General features: G+C 38.6%; 1 pseudogene; it reads left to right on the top strand.

The window, feature by feature from the left end:
- Positions 1 to 111: 111 nt before the first annotated feature.
- On the top strand, positions 112 to 1031 carry LOC121444689 (annotated as a pseudogene).
- Positions 1032 to 21381: the final 20350 nt, after the last annotated feature.

Consider the following 21381-nt stretch of genomic DNA (forward strand, 5'->3'; position numbering starts at 1 on the left):
TTTGGCATAAATTGCAATTGATTAGGGATCGTTTCTCAGACTCAAGTTAGAAGTGAGAGTTCAGATAAGTGCGGCCGACATTGCTGCTTTGAACACCTCAGAAAGGGGAGAATGGATTTATCAGGAGTGAAAAAGAAGAGCTTGCTAGGAGTCAAAGAAAATAGTAAAAAGTCCAGCACTAGGGCTTCTTCTCCTACCAGCGCAAGGACTGCTCTGACGAGAAGTCCAAGGATCGCTCTAAAGAGAAAGGGGCCACTAAAGAGTTGAGTCAGAAGGATCGTGGCAGGGATAAGACTCGGAAGAGACACAGTGCTGCAAGTGAAAGCAGCAGCACCTGGTCTCTATCCAGCTCAACTTCCAGCTCGGGCTCCAGCACCAGTGCAGGTTCAAGCAGTGGCTCTTGCTCCTCCTCTTCGTGCAGCCGCTCTGGGAGCTCCAGCACATCCCAGAGCTCCAGCTCTAGCAGCTCCTCTGGCTCCCCCAGCCCTTCCCAGCGCAGGCATGACAATAGGCGGCGCTCCCTCCTGCTCCAAATCCAAACCACCTATAAAAGAGATGAGAAAGAGAGGAAAAGGCAGAGCCCTTTCACCTAAGCCCACCAAAGTGCACATTGGGAGACTCACCAGGAATGTGACCAAGGATCAGATCATGGAAATATTTTATATTTATGGGAAAATTAAAATGATTGACATGCCTGTAGAAAGGATGCATCTTCATCTATCCAAAGGCTACGCATATGTAGAGTTTGAGAATCCAGATGAAGCGGAGAAAGCACTGAAACACATGGATAGAGGACAAATTGATGGCCAAGAAATCACTGCTACTGCTGTGTTGGCACCCTGGCCTCGGCCACCCCCACGCGATTCAGCCCATCCAGGAGAATGCTTCCACTGCCTCCCATGTGGCGCAGGTCACCCCCACGGATGAGGAGGAGGTCTGGCTCTCCAAGGCGCAGGTCCCCTGTGCTTAAGGAGGTCTCGATCTCCTGGCCGCCGCCATAGAGCCGCTCCAGCTCCAACTCCTCCCGATAAGCAGGGACTTTGATTCGTACCTCTGCAACTTATGTTCCCCCAACTCAGTTTTGTCCTTTCTTTAGCCAACGAGGATCTGTAGGGAAGGATCCCATAACAGAGTGGGCTTTGAAGACAGCAGTTGAGATATTTCCTCTGCAGGAGGATTCTGGCTGCAGAGGTACTGTTGATTCAGGACTGTGCCCATAAAGGTGCCCTGTAGTTTCTGGCTAGAAAGTTCACCCTTCCCGTTCTTGAGAGTCTGGTTCATAGCAGAGCTAGCTGGGATGAGCAAGCCTCCATATTGTAACACACTATTTTCCACAGTTGACTTAGGACCTAGGCAACCTCGCCGTGCTCTTGCTGTTGCTGTGCCACATCTGCGGAAAGGGGACCAAGCTGCTCTGCTGTTAGGCCTGACCATGTCCCCTTTGGAGTCCTCGTCAACTTCTAGGGTTAAACACCTTTATCTTTCCCTACCCCCAGGTCTCTGTTATTCTCTGAAATTGGTGAGCCAGTTCTACAGGGTCCTCATAGAACCTGCCACCACGCGCATTGTCACCTGCCGTTGACGGGGATGTTGTAGGTTAACCGTGGCAGTGTATACATTGCCTCTTTTTGCTCTTATTGTACAGTCAGTATTATACATTTTGTTTTGAGTTTTATGACTTTGTAGTATTTTAGATAAGGTCGTTTGTACTTGTGTAGAGTGAGAAGACTGTTGAATAAACTTCGGGCTAGATGCAAACTGAAAAAAAATAAAAGTGGGGAAACAATGATTATGCTGATGTGGGATTCCCCTCTGTATGCTGTGAATGTTTTATTACTATTGGTTAATAAAGAAGTCGCTTTGGTATTGATGTGGTACAGTAAAGCAGCTCACATTGTGTTGGTTAGTAAGTATGGTGAAAGAAATACTTCTCGTGTGGCCTTTTCTGTTTTTACTTTTATTCAGTGTCCTTTCGATCCATGGAATAGTAATGTTCAAGTTTATAGGGAGTCTCTCCCCTGTAAGCATATCCGGAAAAATCCTTACAGAGATGTGCTTTACAGATCTCCTAGGCACTTTGTAACCCAATCTAATTGAAGATTAACCAGAGCAGCAATAATCACATCATAAAACAGTGACAACCACATCACTAGGTACACCTGATTTTCATTCAACTAATACCTCCAAACTTTGTGTGGCTTAGTCACATATTGTTCTTCAGTTAGCACCAGAAAAGACTGTCAACTGTAATCACTGGAACATATTTTTGTTTTAGAAATTCTTGGAAGGAAAATATATTTTTGTCTTATGACCAGTAAAAAGAAAATCCAAATGTTAGAGGGGGGGGGAACAACTTTTAAAATCTGGAGTTTGTATTCCAAATTTTGTATTGACTGTATCATCTTTTATTTTACCATCTTACCTATTTTAAATTCTGTCTTACCAAATATGTACTTATATTAGAATCTTCTACATTATGATGAAATGATTTTTAGACACTGACAGCAAATAATGAATTTTTTTTTTACCAGCTTAGGTTTGTTGTTTCCAAAGTGCAATAATCCAATTTTACTCACCTTCTAGCACCATTGCAATGTTTTTAATGTCAGCTTTCAAATGTCTCAGATAAACATGATACAAACTTCTTTATTAAAAGATTGAATATAACAGAATACAAACAAAACTACTTTTCTTATATCCAGGGACATATTAACTTGAAGACCAAGGTGGATGTGCTGTTGAAGAAATCATATATGATACCCAAATTAGGATTTTCATTTTTTCTGAATTGGTTCAGTGAAAACCATGATGAAGAGAAGGCCAGGAAAATAAAAATGTCTAATTCTTTGCTCTACATTAGCATTCCTCCTACAAATAAACGGCATTTATTTCAGTACATCTAGGTTTTATCCAGGTTCTGGAAAGAAAATGTGGTACATTTACACAATGGAGTACTACTCAGTGGTAAAAAGGAATGACATCTTTAAATTTGATAAAAATAGAACTAGAGAAAACTGTCCAGAGTGAGGTAACTCAGACCCAGATAGACAAACATGGTATGTACTCACTCATAAGTGGATATCAGATATAAAGCAAAGAATTATCAGCCTATAGTTCATGACCCCAGAGAAGTCAGGTAACAAGAAGAACCCTAAAGAACCCTAAGAGAGACATTCATGGATCCTCCTTGGAAGGGAAAACAAACAAGACCTCCTGAGAAAATTAGGAGGGGGAGAGAAAAGAGAGTGTAAGGGGAGGGGGAGAGGAGGAGGGGAAGGAAGAGGAGAACGGAGAACGTGAGGGAATGGGATGTTCAAGAAGGGGGAAGGACAGTGAGGGAAAGAAAAGAGATATTTTGATTGAGGGAGCCATTAAAGGACTATCGAGAAATTGCCAATGATGACCCCAGCTAACTCTAAGCAACAGTGGAGAGGACGCCTAAATTAATCTTCCCCTGTAATCAGACTGATGACTACCTTAATTGTCATTCTAGAAATTTCAACCAAAAATAAGTGATAATATGAGCAAAGGGGTCAAGACCATGATGGTAATGCCCACAGAAACAGCTGACCTGAGCTAGTGAGCTCAGACTCTGGATTGATAGCAGGTGAATCTGCATAGGACCAAATTAGGCCCACTGAGTGTGGGGGACAATTTTGAGGCTTGAAAAGTCTGTGAAGCCACTAGCAGTGGGACCAAGATTTATCCCTAGTGCTTGAACTGGCATCGAGGAGCACATTCTTTTTGGAGAGATACCTGGCTCAGTCTAGATTCAGTGGGGAGAGCCTTGGACTTGTCTTGAAGTGAAATGTTAGACTCTCCATGGGAAGTCTTACTCTTTCTGAGGAGTGGATGGGGAGGTGGGGTGGGGAGAAGGTGGAGGAAGCAAGAGGAGTAAAGGGAGTGGAAATGGAGATAGCTATGTAAAATGAGAAAACGTTTTATTAAAAAATTCTTAATAGAAAAGAAAAAATAATATACCATAGAAATATACAATGGGAAAATTTGAATATAGACAAATGTAGCCTGGTTTCCCTGTTCATAAGAATTTAAAGGAACAAAACAAATAAATCACAATTCCTTTTTTAAAAGTGCAGCATAATATAATAAAAATGTATTTCCTTCTAATTCAGGGCAGGCAATGGTGGCTCAAATGTACTCGTTCTTCAATTTCATAAATAGTGTTCCAATAAAACACAGTCAAAGCCATTAAGATGAATTTTACCTGTCATATTGATACTCAGGAAGATGAGGCAAAAAAAATCACTAGATCAAGTTCAACCTGCACTAAATAGAGATTTCAGAGCCATCTGGGGTTATGGTAAATAATATACACAGGAATAAAAAGTGTGACAAGAATTATCATTTCTTTAAAATTTATCATCAGATGCTTCAGTCTTTTAAAAACTTTTTTGTTCATGGTTCCTATATTCCTTTAATGAAAAATTTTATAAGTGTAAAAACTTCCTGGTCTTTTATGGGAGATAAATAAATGGCGTAAGTAGTTTTGCAAAACGTGGAAAAATAGCAACAAAATACTACTTTATTAAAATTACAGTAAACAGTATTTGTCCCATCTCTACCATGAGATGGCTGAAGTTAATTTTCAACACAATTTAAGATACAGTTTAGAAGATTGTAACATAACCTTTAGTTCTTTCATCTTCACTTGAAAGATGAACGCAGTCATTGGTCTTGTTGGAGGCCTCTCATCTCTGTTACACCATTGATAATCAACTCTCACTGGGGTTCCTCTCAGATATCCTGTTGTTGTTCTGTGTTGTGGAGATCCTACAGTTTTGAATCTATAGATTCTCCCTCTTATGCTCCAGCAGTTCATAGATGAGTGGGATGCTGTAGTGGACTAACTCATAGCCCTAGGTCTGGGCCTGAGTGCTAACTGGGTTGGTCAGCTCACCAGCTTTTCCCCACTGTCACCACCTGGGCAAGTTCTCCAGCACTGCCTCAGCCAGTCCACCCTTCTCAGTTTGCAGCAAGAAGCAGGCCAGTTCTGCTCTTAGGCCCTCTGGTCTGGCTCACCCTCATTCATACCACAAGAATCAGCTCCATTGTCTTGCTCTTTTAAATAAAAGCATTTATTTGAGGATGGCTTACAATTTTAGAGGTTTAGTCCTTTATCATAATGATGGGAAACATAGCCGCAAACACGATTCTGAAGAAGGAGCTGAGAGTTCTACATCTTAATCTGCAGACAGCAGAAAGAGATTGAGACACTAGGCCTAGCTTGAACATATAAAATTTCAAAGTCTGTCTCTACAGTGACACATTCCAACAAGGCCATGCCTACTCTAACAAGGCTACACCTATTAATAGTGCCACTCTCTATGGGGCAAACATTCAAACACATAATTCTTTGGGAACCATTCCCTTTCAAACGATCACAGCCAAAATGACCAAAGTCCACAGAGGCTGCATTTTCATATAACCTACACATAGACTCTACACATAGATTTTTTTCAACTATCTTTATATTACTCTCATGCCTAAAAATAGAATTTCAGTGAAAATTATTTTTTTATTTTCTTATTTAAGGAGTGAGATTTTTTTTTAAAAAAGTCTTTGCATGTTTAGCACCAACACACATGTTTTTAAATTGCTTAAGGACAAGATAATTTCTCAGGATGTGCTTAATTAAGAGGAAAGTAATTAAGAAAGACTATGAGAAGATTAGGAATTATCAAAAGCATTATAATGGAGATTATGAATTCTAGCACATATTTCTTATGCATCTCAATTTTGCCTATTGCTATCTTAATACCCAGAGACAGGAGAAACACTTTTCTTAGTATGATAAAATGCCTATTTATCAAAACAAATGTCCATGGAATTTCACCCTTAAAATGTCAACTGAAAAGAACTGAGGTTCATCAGTGGCAATTCTCAGGAACATTTTTCATGAGCTATTGTAGGCCATGATGCAGTCACAGCTTTTAGCACTTGGTAATTCAGACATCAGTCCACCTGAGAAATTATTATCAGATGGAGGAAACCTGCCTGGCAAAGCCGACAGGACCACTGACTCCAAAAACTGTTGCTTTCATCTGTGATTTTCTTGTTCAATAACAACTATGGTATCTCCCCATTCCCATGCATTGCCTTGTAATGTGTACATAAAATCTCATGATTACATCTCAACCCTGTGGGCACACATATTTGTGGATGGTCAAAGGATTACTTCTTTCTACACTGTGTTCTCCTCATTAGGGTGAGAAACTTAGAAGCCTGTTCTCAATCACTATCCTTATTGACAGAGCAAGTTGGCCAGACATGTGTCCTTATGGACATATCACAAACAGAACTTCCATAGATTTTACTTATAAAATTGCAGGTGTCTGGCCTTGTAGGCTCTAAGCCCCTCAAAGGATGTATGATAAGCTAGGGTGGTATTGAAGGTGTCTCTCCTTGATCTATCTTAGTCCTTCAAGAGACAAACAACACCTAACTAACTAACCATGTCCAGATATTAATGCATATATTCTTTGCCTTTTCCTTAAATTCTCTCAATGGTTTAGTTTTCTCCCTTTGTAACCTGTAGTGGTTTCTCCCTATTTTTTATTTTACTTAAAAATTTTCACCTCCTCCCCTCCTCCCATTTCTCTGCCCCTCCTCCCACCCCCTCCCTCTCCCTCTCCAGTCCAAAGAGCAGTCAGGGTTCCCTGTCCTGTGGGAAGTCCAAAGTCCTCTCCCCTCCATCCAGGTCTAGGAAGGTGAGCATCCAAACAGACTAGGCTACCACAAAGCCAGTACATGCAGTAGGGTCAAAAGCCAGTGCCATTGTCCTTGGCTTCTCAGTCAGCCCTCCTTATCCGACATGTTCAGAGAGTCTGGTTTGATCATATGCTCCATCAGTCCCAGTCCAGCTTGCTTTGGTGAGCTCCCATTAGATCAGCCCCACCGTCTCAGTGGGTGGACGCACCCCTTACGGTCCTGACTTCCTTGCTCCTGTTCTCCCTCCTTCTGCTCCTCATTTGGACCTTGGGAGCTCAGTCCAGTGCTCCAGTGTGGGTCTCTGTCTCTAGCTTCATTCATCGCCAGATGAAGGTTCTATGGTGATATGCAAGATATTCATCAGTATGGCTATAGGATAGGGCCATTTCAGGCTCCCTCTCCTCAGCTGCCCAAGGATCTAGCTGGGAACATCTCCATGGACACCTGGGGACAGACAGCAGGAACCTCCTCACAGCTGCAGCTGCAGTTAGCTACAAACAAGTTGTAACTTTTGCTACATATCTTCAAAGAATGCCTATGTCCCTGAGAGTTTTCCTGTAGTATTTTTTTTATTACTGACAACTTTATAATGAATGGATATATATGCTTGGGAATTTTTAATGGCAAGATATATAGATGGAGAAGAAATGAGATGGAGAAGAAGGAGGAGGAGAAGGAGCAGCAGCAGAAGAACACAGAGTAATTAAAACAAGAATAAATTGGAACAGAGTATTGTAACAGAGAATTGGAATAAGAATTGAGACAGAGAATTAGAGCAAAGAAATTATAAACAATTAGGAGAAAAAATAAAGAGCACATGAATACAAAGAATTAGGAGAGAAGATTCTTTTCCTACAGCCATCAAACTTTAGTTCCTATAGTTATTGTGACTTATCTTTGTGAACCCTGAGTGAAAGTCTGCAAGGCAAGCCCTTGAAGGTTTTCAATAGGAAATAGCGATAGATATGGAAGAAGAAATTATTAGCAAATTTAGAACTTTTTTAAAATTTAAATTGCCAGTGTTTAGAGTTTCTATTTCATTTTGTTATTTTGTTTTTGTTTTTGCTTTTCTTATAGGTAAGATTTACATAATTTATATCTTCAATTAAGTAGATAATTAATCAAATCTGATCCATTTCTCTTCTTTATTAATTTTTTATTGCCACTCATAATATTAAAGACAAAAAGGAGCTACCAATTCTTCCACATACAAACTGTAGAAGCTAAAGGGCATTAATATTATAAAAAATACAATTTTTTCGTGTCAACAACCTAGAATATTTGATAGCATGCTAAATTGCATTATAAGTACTATCTTTATCTAAGTAACTGTTTTTCCAACACTTGTGGGTATTTTTTATTCAAAATAGATTTTTTTCTTTCACAATATATTCTGGTTATAATTTTATATCTTCTGGTTATAATTTCCTCTCTCTCCTCCTCCTCCCAGTTTCTCCCCATCTCCCCTCCACTCCAGATTTATTCCCTATTTGTCTCTCAATTGAAAAGAACAGGCTTCTAAGAAATAAAAATTAATCATACAAAATAAAATATTAAGCAAAATATATTGAAGTTGGACACAGCAAGGCAACAGAAGGAAGAGCTTCAATAATGGGCACAAGAGTCAGAAACACACTTGTTCTCATTGTCAGGATTCCCAAAAAATGCTAAGCTAATAGCTATACTATATATGCAGAGGATCTGGTGCAGACCGTGTTGGCCCTGTGCTTCCTGCTTCAGTCTCTGTGAGCTCATATGCTCCTTGTTTATGTAATTAAGAGTTTACCATCCTCTCTGACTCTTAACAATATTTCTGCCTTCTCTTCCCCAGGCTGTTGCTAAGACAAAGGGTTGTTTTTCAAAAACTGTCAATGGGATCTATTGTGCAGGAAAATACTCACAACTCATTGAACATGGAGAAGTTGAGTTAGTGCCTCCACAGAGCCTTCACCCCTATGTTCTCATCTGTTTGGTGTGGGGAAGTACTCTGCAGGCTCCTGAAAGAGAAACATGGGCACTAATACAATCACAAATCCTTTGACCTAAGATCTGTCCTGCCTGAAAAATATGGTAGGACAATGGTGTGGTACAGAACTTGTGGGAGTAAATCAATGTCTGATTTGACTTAAAGCCCACTCCATGAAAAAGAACCCATATTGGATACTGCTTAAGAAACCAAGAAACAGAGACTGGATATCCCAGAAGCCTAGGTTAAAACCAAACACTACTGTTCTAAAAAATAAAAATCAATAAATTTTGAATAATTTTTGATATTAATGATCCTTAATGATATTCTGCTATAGTCATAAATCAGTGCCTTATCCAGTCATCATCAGAAAGGCTTCTTCCTAAAGCAGGTGGGAAGAGATACAGAAACCCAATGCCAGACATTATGCATAGTGTCTAAATTGATGGTCTACATCAAATTCCTCCCCTCAGAGCTAAGTAACTTTTTTCAATTTATGATTCATTTTTCTATCTTTAAATGCAACCAGATACATTATTGGGCTTACATCTCCTTTTGTTAGCTTTGGAACAGCATGAAGTGCCTCTTATCTTTGTTTCTGTGGACCTTGAACAACTCTCTAACCATAAACCTATTGTTAGTATTCAGGCATCTGTACTGGCCTGCCCTTAGGGTCCTGACAGGATACATCCTCAGATGTAGCCACTAAGAACACTTCCTGTGTACATTTGCTATGCTCCCTTTAAAAATGTGGGCCTTGCTCGCCTTCAGTCTCTTTCTCTTTTCTCTCTTTTTCCCTCACTTACTTTTTCTTTTTCTCTCTCTTCCCCTCTCTCCTTTCTCTTTCTCTTCTACCACTTTTGTCCCCAGGGACAGGTCTCTGCTCCCTGCCTCTTATGATGTCTTAACAAAATTCATGAAATGTCAAAGGTCAAAGCTTCCAAAAGTGAGTTTAATTCTGAGGTTTTATTTCTTGGCTTGTGCTTTACAGATCTTCTTCATTTGCTTGTGGAGCAATAATAAGCTCTCTAGTGTTTTCTTATAAGAACACTAACCCCTTCACATGTTCCCCAGCCTCAAGATGTCATATAACTCTAATTACCTCCCCAATACTCCTACCGTCAAAGATCATCACATGAAAAATGAGAATCGCAACAAACATGAGGAAGGAGCACAAACACAGAGCTGACAATGATCTTTTACATGATTTGCTCTACACCTAGTTTACAGACTTTCCTTTTTCCTTTTTTTTTTTTTTTTTAGTTTTTCCGAGACAGGGTTTCTCTGTAGCTTTGGAGCCTGTCCTGGCACTAGCTCTTGTAGACCAGGCTGGCCTCGAAATCACAGAGATCCACCTGCCTCTGCCTCCCAAGTGCTGGGATTAAAGGTGTGCGCCACCACCGCCCAGCCTTCCTTTTTACTTTTAAGTTCAAAAATACAACTCACAGAACTTGATATCACCTAGCTTATAATGAACACATCAGTTCTCATAGTCATCTATGTCACCGATGCTCAGTTTTTTCCCTAGGGTTCAATAAGATGCTCAAAACTATAGATTGTGGTTTTTTAGAAGATTTATTCTTTGCTTTGTAGTGCACAGTCTATCTCAGAATGCTAAAATGCTATTCTGACACTATTCTCTTGGGTCTCACCAGAGAATCTAAACAGAATGATCTAAAATGGATACCTCTAGAACCAGAAGATCAAATTTATGACTCACGACTCATCTTGCTAAAGAGTTATCTTTCCAAATGGACCCACCTCAAAACAGAAACACAAACAATATAATGCATACCACATGCATTGAAACAGCAAACAACATGTGGCTCTTTTGTCTTCTATAACTATAAAAAATGTAGTATTTCACCATTGGACTCTGTATGAGTCAGAGTTCTTTAGACAAATAGGACTGACAGAATGAACATAGATTAAAATAGAAGTCATCAAATTGCCTTAAACAACATAGCCTGAGTAGCCCAACAATGCATTGTCTCATATTGGAGAGGCTAAGAACTGATAGTTGCTCAGTCCATTAGGCTAGATGTCTCAGCAGTCCATATTTGGCTAAAAAATGGAGGACTCCCAGAGAGTCACTGTTCTTTAGTTCGTTTGTAAACTGAATGATGTAGGAGGGTCTTCTGTCTATATGTTACTTTTATTTGTCAAATAAAGAAACTGCTTGGCCTTTTGATAGGCCAGCCCTTAGATGGGTGGAGTAGACAGAACAGAATGCTGGGAGAAAGACAGCAGAGTCAGGAAGATGCCATGAATCTCCAGCCCAAGATAATTGCAGGTTAGGATCTTTCCCGGTAAGCTACAGCCTCGTGGTGCTTCACAGATTTAATGGAAATGGGTTAATCAAGATGTGAGAGTTAGCCAATAAGAGGCTAGAGATAATGGGCCAGGCAGTGTTTAAATGGATACAATTTGTGTGTTGTTATTTTAGGTGTAAAGCTAGCCACGAGGGAGCTAGGTGGGACGAAAAGCAGGCCTGCACATGCCTCATCACTACAACTGAAGAATCTGGGTCAGTATAAGGTGACAGCAACTATGGTAGCAGTATTCACCAGTAAGGGGACAGATGCATAAGGGTACAGATGCATTCATAATCAAGAGGCAACAGTATGTAAGCAAAGAACAAGAGCTTTTCCCATCAGCCTTCTTTTCTGTCCTGTAGCTATAATGTCATGCCCACCATTTAAAATGGATTTTCCTACTTCAATTAACATAATCAAGAAAATTCCTTGTAGGTGTGACCAAAGGGAAAACCTAATTTGAATAAATGCTGCCCACAGGTATGTTGAGAGGCTTGTTTCATGGATGTTTTCAGAACTTCCCTACCCATCCAACTTTATGATCTCCCTGCACCACGTCTGTCTCTCTCAGGAAAAAAAAAACCCAAAACAAAACAAATTGAAACAAAAATCAAAAGCCTACAAAAGAAAGCATGGAGTCCATTTTGTATTGGCCAATTACTCCTGGGTTGATCAGATCTACCCTGGAGTATAATTGATATACTCAATAAAGCTCCATTGGAGAAAACAGAACACTTCCCTTTCAGAGCAGGCATTAATTACAAATAGCTTCTTGGTTAGGAGTACGACTTTCTGTACACTTCCCTGTCTCAGTATTAGAATTTTGTCTGTTTTGAACCTGTACACTTCTTAGCATGCTGTCACAGTCTCTGTGAGTTCATATGTGTATCCATACTGTCGCATTGATACAGAGACCTGTTTGGTAAACCAGATTGATCTTGAACTCCACAACTACCTTTTAACCTCCTCAACTCTAAGATAATAAACATACACCTCACAATTTCTTAAACTGAGATATTTTTACTTAATTCAGAGATAGATGTATATATATATCAAATATATATTTATTTTATAATGATTTTGGCAATGGAATATAGTGAATTAAAAGAAAACATTTACCCATTAATTTTAAAATAAAGAAATGTAAATAAATATTTAAATTTAAATACAACATACATTTTAAAATCTGTTAGTCATATAAACCAAAAAGATATTTTTGAGATGTTTAGGGATTTGGAAATGGTGAAAAGATTCATGTTTACAAATTTAGGCTTATACAAGTTCCCTAGAAGTTGAGTAATTATGGAAGTAGTATACAATTAAGAGAAATGTCCTGGTAGTTAAGAATGTGGATCCAACTTCCAGAGGACCTAGCTTTTATGTCAAGTGCCTCACAACTGCCTATAACTTCAGTGTCAGGTGATCTGATACCCTTTTCTGGCATCTGCTGGTATTTTCACTTATGAACACATAGGTACCATAATTTTTGAAAGCAAAGGTACTGTGCAGGCTACCAAAAGAGAAAAGTTAACACCAACCCAATGACAACACATTTAGTCTACAATCTGTCCTGCTTGCAAAATATGCAAGGGCAATGGTGGCACAAACCTTGTGAAATAATCAAGAAATGTCTTATTTGACTTAAGGCCTGCTTCCTGAGATGGAACCCAAACCTGAAACTGTTTGGGTGACCAATAACCAGAGATTAGATAATCCAGAGACCAAGGGAAAAATTGAAAACTACTGGTCTAAAATAGTAACTATAAATGATGCTTAATGATATTATACTATACTTATAGATTATCACCTTTTCCAGCCAATATCAGAGAGGCAACAAACGGGAAAAAATACAAAGACCCATTGCCAGACATTATGCAAAGAGAGAGGAGAGAGAGAAAGATGAGTAGAAGAGAGAGAGAGAGAGACAGAGAGAGAGAGAGAGAGAGAGAGAGAGAGAGAGAGAGAGACAGACAGACAGACCTTGGAGCACAAAGTTCTAAAGAAAATGTATCCATCAAATTCCTCCCTGTGTAGCTTAGGGAGCCCCACAGAAGAGAAGGCAAAATGTGTTGAAGAGACAGAAGGGAAAGAAGATACTGGGAAAAATAAGGCCTTCTAAAACAACTGAATGATAGTTTTTGCTTTATTTTGTTATATCATAAGAAGGTTGGATGTGGTATATCAACATAAGTAGAAGAAAGCTAATAGAAGGCACAAGAATCAAGAGACCCACTAGTTTGCACATTCAAGAGTCTCATGAAAGTACTAACTGAGAACTGTAGTATACTTGTATGTGTAGGCCCTGTGATTTCTGATTCAGTCTCTGTAAGTACTTATGAGCTTTTCTCAGTTATTTTATCATACTATATTCTATTTTGTCATTATCTTTTAAATGTCTGTTCATTTCTAATGAAAAGCAGAAAGAGAGTAGATACAGATGGGAAAAGAGGTTGGTGAGAACTGGTAGAAATGTGTAGGGGGAGAAATTGTATTCAAGTTATATTGTATGAGAAAAGAATCTATGGTTAATAGAAGGGCAAACATTTTTTTAAAATCCCAATAGGGATAAAGAAAAGCTGTCTTGAAACAGGACATATATGTAGCACTTTGAAGAATCAGGAAGCCTCTTGAATAGACCATCTTGTTAGGAGTAAATAGAGGTGTAGCATATTGTTATATATTTGATAATTGGGTAATTGCAGAGAAATTTTGTGGAAGTTGAGTTATAAACTCAATTGCTTGAGGATAATATAACCCATTCTATACTTTCAAGGCAGCTTACACTGAGCAAATATTTGAGGAAGGTTTTCTTTCACATTGCTTATTACTTCTCTGAAGGACTGCTTAGCCATTTTTGTGGTCCATATTTAAATTTCTTTCTCTATATTCTCCTATGTCATTACTAAAATCTCTCAGAAATCTGTTTACCCAAATAGATAAAATAGTTTTGAACTTAACTGCAGCATTTTTGTGACTAACCTGTGCTTTAAGACCCCTAGAATGTATAAAAACAGCCTGATCAAAATTTAAGTAGTATATTTTTATCATTTTCTAACCTTCCATCTTCTAAGAAAATCAGATATTGGGCAAATTGTTGTTTATATAGTATTTAGGATATTCCTTGGTGAAAGCTCACAAATTCAAAATTCTTTTTTTCTTATTTACTTAAATACATGTATTTGTAACCTTGATAGTCCATGCAACATGGCATTCTCATTAGCATTTTACAGGGACAGTAAGCCCACTGAAATATATTTAATCCATTAGTTTTGTTTTATGTATCATCATTTAGAAGGTAGCACCCTAATATTATGAAGGAAGAGTCTGGGTGTCTGTAATATCAGATTCAATATACACCCTAGATTATAAGCACCAATATGGCAGTGTATCTGCACAGAGCAAACTACTGGGCTCCAGGGTTGGTGATCTGCCCAGCTCTTTGGAAAGAATATTATACCAGAGATAAATTTATTGAATTACATAAAAGTAGAAAATCATGTAGGTATCTTACTCTTTTAGCTTGCCTGCTTTTTTCTTAATAAAACCCGATTTCAATAAATAATCACATCAATACTCCATAGATACTGAATTTCAGAATACCAAGTCTTTGAATATTATATTCACTTATATGACTTAATTTTTTTTTGGTTTTTTGAGACAGGGTTTCTCTGTAGCTTTGGAGCCTGTCCTGGAACTCCCTTTGTAGACCAGGCTGGCCTCGAACTCACAGAGATCCTCCTGCCTCTGCCTCCCAAGTGCTGGGACTAAAGGTGTGTGCCACCACCGCCTGGCTGACTTAAATTTTTAAATGCATTTTCTTGTTTCAAAACAATTTGCTAAGATAAATCATGATTTTTGAGAGGATGTGCTAGATTTAACAAACTTGACTTGAATTAGACTTACTTGGGAAGAGAAAATTTCAATAAAGAATTTTCAGACTGGTAAGTGGGAATTTCTGTGGGGGCATATTCTTGATTAATTATTGATGTGGGAGGACCCACACCACTGAGGCTGTTATCCCTGGATAGTGGTCCTGAGTTGTGTAAGATATCAAAATGAGCAAACAATGGATAGTGAGCCTTCTGCTATGGTTTCTGCTTCAGTTCCTGCCTTAGATTCTCTGAATGATGGGCCATAAGCTGTAAGATAAAGCAAACCCTTTTCTTTCCACCTTGCTTTTTGTCACTGTTTTATCACAGAAGAAACAACTTAACTAGCAAAAAGATAAAGAAAACTCCCCTAGTTGCCTCATTTAAATAGGTGTATTCTTTATTTTTGTAGGACAAGAAACAAGTGCTGTATATAGAAGATCCACATCACCTTAACTTAATACAGAAATGGTGTCACAAATAGCTCATAGAAACTAGTGAAATCCAGATAATTGCATGATGCCTACATTTTTCTAATAAATGGAAGCTTGAGGAAAATGTGAAAGAACAAATCATTTATTAGTTATATTTGCAGGAATAAAAGAATAAAAAGATGTATGTTGAAGCACCAATAGGTCACATATTTTAATTGGTATATAATTTTCTGAGCCAAGGAAAATAATTTAAGTTTAAAAAAATGACCGTAGATATTAATGAGAAATTTTAGGCTATATGTTTTTTTTTTCTTTTTTAAATTTATTTATTTATTAAGGATTTCTGCCTTGTCCCCACAACCGCTTCCCATTTCCCTCCCCCTCCCCCCGATCAAGTCCCCCTCCCTCATCTGCTCGAAGAGCAATCAGGGTTCCTTGACCTGTGGGAAGCCCAAGGACTGCCCACCTCTATCCAGGTCTCGTAAGGTGAGCATTCAAACTGCCTAGGCTCCCACAAAGCCAGTACGTGCAGTAGGATCAAAAACCCACTGCAATTGTTCTTGAATTCTCAGTATTCCTCATTGTCCGCTATGTTCAGCTAGTCCGGATTTATCCCATGCTTTTTCAGACCTAGGCCAGCTGGCCTTGGTGAGATCCCAATAGAACATCCCCATTGTCTTAGTGTGTGGGTGCACCCCTTGTGGTCCTGAGTTCCTTGCTCGTGCTCCGTCTCCTTCTGCTCCTGATTTGGACCTTGAGATTTCTGTCCGGTGCTCCCGTGTGGGTCTCTGTCTCTGTCTCCTTTCCTCGCCTGATGAAGGTTAATATTCCTGAGGATGCCTATGTGTTTGTCTTTGGATTCGCCTTATTTAGCTTCTCTAGGAACATGAATTATAAGCTCAATGTCCTTTATTTATGGCTAGAAACCAAATATGAGTGAGTACATCCCATGTTCCTCTTTTTGGGTCTGGCTTACCTCACTCAGGGTAGTGTTTTCTATTTCCATCCATTTGTATGCAAAATTCAAGAAGTCCTTGTTTTTTACTGCTGAGTAATACTCTAATATGTATATATTCCATACTTTCTTCATCCATTCTTCCGTTGAAGGGCTATATGTTTTTTAATCGTATGTAAGACTTTCTGTTTAAAGAGCAATGTTGGTACTGCAAAGTTTTTCCTGTTATAGTCTTTTGGATATGTAGTGAAATTTAGGTAGAATAGTGGACTTGTTTGTTTTATTGTTGACTTAACATAACCTAGTGTCACTTGGGAAGAGAGAACCTCAATTACAGGATCACACAGATCAGATTTGCCTGTACCCATGTCTGTAAGAGATTGCTTCATTGACCTGGGAGGGCCCAGGTCCACTTGAGTAGCAATCATCATCCCACAGGTGCCCTCTGAGCTACATAGCTGGATGAGCATTAGCCAGGGACTTCACTTCTTGCTTGAGTTCTTGTCCTGAATTTCTTTGATAGATTGTGACCTGGTAATGAAAGTCACGTAAATATTTTCCTCCCCAAGTTGTTTTTGTTTGGAATGTTATATCAAAGCAACAGAAAGCAAACAGAAAAAGTCTTCCTTTTCCTCTTCTGGCATAAACTTTCAAATTAAAAATCTATATATTTGGCTTTTTTACATTTCTTTTTTTTTATTGAGAAAAGGAAAAAAAAGAAAAAAAAAGTTTTCGCTTCCTCCCAGCCTCCCATTTCACTCCCCCTCCTCCCATCCTTCTCCCCCTCCCCCCACTCCTCTCCCCCTCCCTCTCCAGTCCAAAGAGCAATCAGGGTTCCCTGCCCTGTGGAAAGTCCAAGGTCCTTCCCCCTCCGTCCATGTCTAGGAAGGTGAACAACCAAACTGGCTAGGCTCCCACAAAGCCAGAACATGTAGTAGGATCAAAACCCTGTGCCATTGTCCTTGGCTTCTCATCAGCCCTCATTGTTCTCCATGTTCAGAGAGTCCGGTTTTATCCCATGCTTTTTCAGTCACAGTCCAGCTGGCCTTGGTGAGCTCCCAATAGATCAGCCCCACTGTCTCAGTGGGTGGGTGCACCCCTCGTGGTCTTGACTTCCTTGCTCATGTTCTCCCTCCTTCTGCTCCTCATTGGGACCTTGGGAGCTCAGTCCAGTGCTCCAGTATGGGTCTGTCTCTATCTCCATCCATCACCAGATGAACGTTCTAAGGTGATATGCAAGATATTCATCAGTATTTCTATAGGATAGGTCATTTCAGGTTCCCTATCCTCAGCTGCCCAAGGAACTAACTGGGGACATCGCCTAGGGCTCCTGGGAGCCACTCTAGGTTCAAGTCTCTTGCCAACCCTAAGGTGGCTCCCTTAACTAAGAATTGTGCTTCCCTGCTCCCCTATCCAACCTAACTTTATCCCAATCATCCTGTTTCCCCAAGTTCCCCCCATCCTCCCCTTCTTCCTTTTCTCTCCCCATCTCCCCTTACCCCCATCCCACCCCACCCCCAAGATCCCAATTTTCTCCCCGGCAGTTTTTTCTACTTCCCATAGCCAAGAGGATAACTATATCTTTTTCCTTGGGTTCACCTTCTTATTTAGCTTCTTTAGGTTCACCAATTGTAGACTCCGTGACCCTTATTTATGGCTAGAAACCAATTATGAGTGAGTACATCCCATGTTCATCTTTTTTTTACATTTCTATGATTACTTATGAGAGTAATTTTATTTTATTTTGTTTTTTTTTCTTTTTTATTGTTTTTATGGCGCTGTATATTTTTCTCTGCTCCCCTCCATTCCTTCTCCCTCCATTTCTACCCTATCCCATGATCACCACGCTCCCAATTTACTCAGAAGATCTTGTCTTTTTCTACTTCTCAAGTAGATTAGATCCATGCATGTCTCCCTTAGAGTCCTCTTGTACAACAAAAGGAGATCAAGGGGATACAAATTGGAAAAGAAGAAGTCAAACTCTTTCTATTTGCTGATGATATATTAGTTTACATAAGCAACCCCAAATTCTACCAAGGAACCCATAAACACCTTCAGTAATGTAACAGGATATGAAATTAACTAAAAAAAATCAGTAGCTGTCTTTTATACAGAAGATATATGGGCTAAAAAAGAAATAAGAGAAACATTACACTTTATAATAGCCACAAATAGCATAAAATATTTTGGAGTAACTCTAGACAAAAATCTCTATATTTGAAAGTGAGAAATTATTTCTACAATAGCATTTATGTATTATAGAATATAAACCTTCATAATGGAGTTATAAAAATGTTTAATCAAAAGATCTGAAAATTTTGTCATAAAGTTGGGTTTACATACCAGTTTAGAAAAGGGAACAAACTATGCAAGCTATAGTGCTATTAAAGTAATATCCTAAAGACACCAAGAAGTTGTAAAGTATTACTAGGACTCTAAATCATCTATTTCAAAATGAATTCTTATTATTAGGCTCTTATATCAACTTGTGAAATATAAATTATAAAAAGTCAAAATGATTCACTTTTATTAAATAATATACTAAAGAAATTCAAACTATATTTAAGCTGAAAAATTATTACATTTCAAAAATAGAAAATACCAAATATGCACCTAGAGAAAAAAATAAGCAAGAAAAGAATAAGCAACTTTCTATTTAAGTAATTTTATTCCTAGCTAATATAACCTTTAAACACTCTTTAAAAATGAATTGCCCTAAGGTAGAATGTTAGTTCAGTGGGTAAAATCTCTTGCTAACAAACCTGACCGCTTGAGTTTAATCGCTTAACACTCACACATGGTAGAGGGTGAGAACCAACTCCTAGAAGTTGTCCTCTGACCTTCACATTGCATGCGCGCATACACACACACACACACATCCAAAAATACATATAAGAAAATGCAAACAGCAATAATAATGACAATAAAGAAGTTGCCAGACCTAGGTACATAGTCCCTTTGGTAGCCTTTCCATGGCCATAGTCTCTATCTCTGTCCTCCGCATTTTTATCAGTGTTCTGGGTGAACTCCTAACTACTTTCCCACTTCTGATTATACCATGCAGTAACTGATATGTCAGTGATGAAATGTAAATATAAAAAGACCTTAGTAACTAGAAATGTGATAAAGACACAATGCCCCCTCCACACATCTATTAAGAATCAAACCACTCCTCAGCACCTTCAATCCCCGTTAAACTGCATTTCTGAATCCGTCTCTGAACAGAATTCTCTGATTATCTATGTACACATACATCTATGATCACCAATAAAGTTTCATATATATTCAGAACACATTCAGAGCAAATGTTACTTTTTTCATTGACATTGTCATAAATGTCCATCATCCATGTGCCTTCTTGGCTCTTTGCTCTCTGCCTTCATGTTTTTACTCAAAATCACATCCTAATTTCTGTTGGTCTTTGAATTAAAAACCCAGAATTCTGTACTAATACTTCATATAGCCTTCTTATAGCATATATGGCATAGTGTATATCTCTTTTTGATCTAATTTTTATGTCTGTCCCACCACTATATAAACATATTTTTAATTTTTTAGTTTTTTGATGCATTTCTACTGCTAAATATTTAAGGTCAGCAATCAATATGAATTTGTCAAAAGAATAAAAGAAGCAATGGAAGTTTATAGCAGGGACAATTGTATCAAGCAAGCAGTCCTATGGAAATTAGAAAATTACACACTGATATATCCCTGGGCTCTGATGGCAGCACCATTGCCAGAAGGACATTCCCATGTAACAGGTGAGAAACTACAGGATCACAGAGATCAAATAAGCTACACAAGGTCCGTCATTCATGATAAGCAAAGATAATGTTCAAGTATCCAAATGTAGAAGGAGCTGAGGGCTGCGTTCCTGCCACCCGGCTCCCGGCCGCCTGGCTAGCTTATGATCTGAAATAACAACACAGAAACTGTATTCTTTTAAACACTGCCTGGCCCATTAGTTCTATCCTCTTATTGGCTAATTCTCACATATTGATTAACCCATTTCTAATAATCTATGTAGCACCAAGAGGTGGTGGCTTATCAGGAAAGATTCTAGCCTACATCCATCTCGAGTCGAGAATCATGGCAACTGCTTCATTGCCTTCTTCCCAGCATCCTGTTCTGTTTACTCTACCTAATTTTCTGTCCTATCAAAGGGCCAAGGCAGTTTCTTTATTAACCAATGAAAGCAACACAGACAGATGACCTCCTCCATTATCCAAAGTTCACCATTACTTAGTTCACTAAATGAAAAGCATGTTCCACATTATTTTAAGCATTGTTCTCAGAATAATCAAAAATGTGAGACATGTGCCTCTTGGGGACATTTGGTCTCTTACAATAGTACTATCACAAAGAGGACTAAAGAAAATTTTCAGTAAGGGTTTGATAGATTTTGTTTTTTGCTGCATATCAAGGAAATTGGGACCCTTGGTTGTCATGGCAACAGAAAGCAGTTGTTCAGAAACTCATCTCCCATGTACTGATAATCCCTTCTTTCTAGTTTCAACTGTGAAACAAATGATAACTTGTGTGATGTGTCTCCCACCATAACTTCTGTTTCTACTTAGTTATACATCTAAATTTTTCCTCTTTTGTATGCTTGTTTAGACCAAAGTCTTCCTCCCCACTTTTTCATTTTACAGTTAAATTTACCACATTTTATAAGTTGTTGAAAAAAGAAAACTGAGTTACATTCATCCAACCTCGTATCATTGCCATTAATTACTAATTAACTATTATGCTATAATTTTCCTAAATAGAATCTATCATTTAAAAGGATATAATTCAGTGATTTTAGTACAAGCTACCAACATCTAATACCAGAACAATTTTACCAAATCAATGAGAAACTCCAGTTCAACACTTTCTTCACCTCCTGATAACCATGAGTCTATTTCCTTTGTCTGCATGTTTGTGTATTCCATATGGTCTTTTGTGACTGACTTTGTTCACTTAGCATATGTTTGGAGGGTCCCTTTGTGTTTTATTACTTTTATTTGGCTAGAGCACATTGTGTTTATTCATTAATTAGCTGGCAGACATTTGGATTCTGTGATTCATTCTGTTCTGTTGTTTTTTTGGTAGAGAACAATTCTGATTCCAC

This window comes from Microtus oregoni, unplaced genomic scaffold (assembly GCF_018167655.1).
Source record: "Microtus oregoni isolate MIOR12 unplaced genomic scaffold, Mior012 000137F_ref0000512, whole genome shotgun sequence".
NCBI lineage: Eukaryota > Metazoa > Chordata > Mammalia > Rodentia > Cricetidae > Microtus > Microtus oregoni.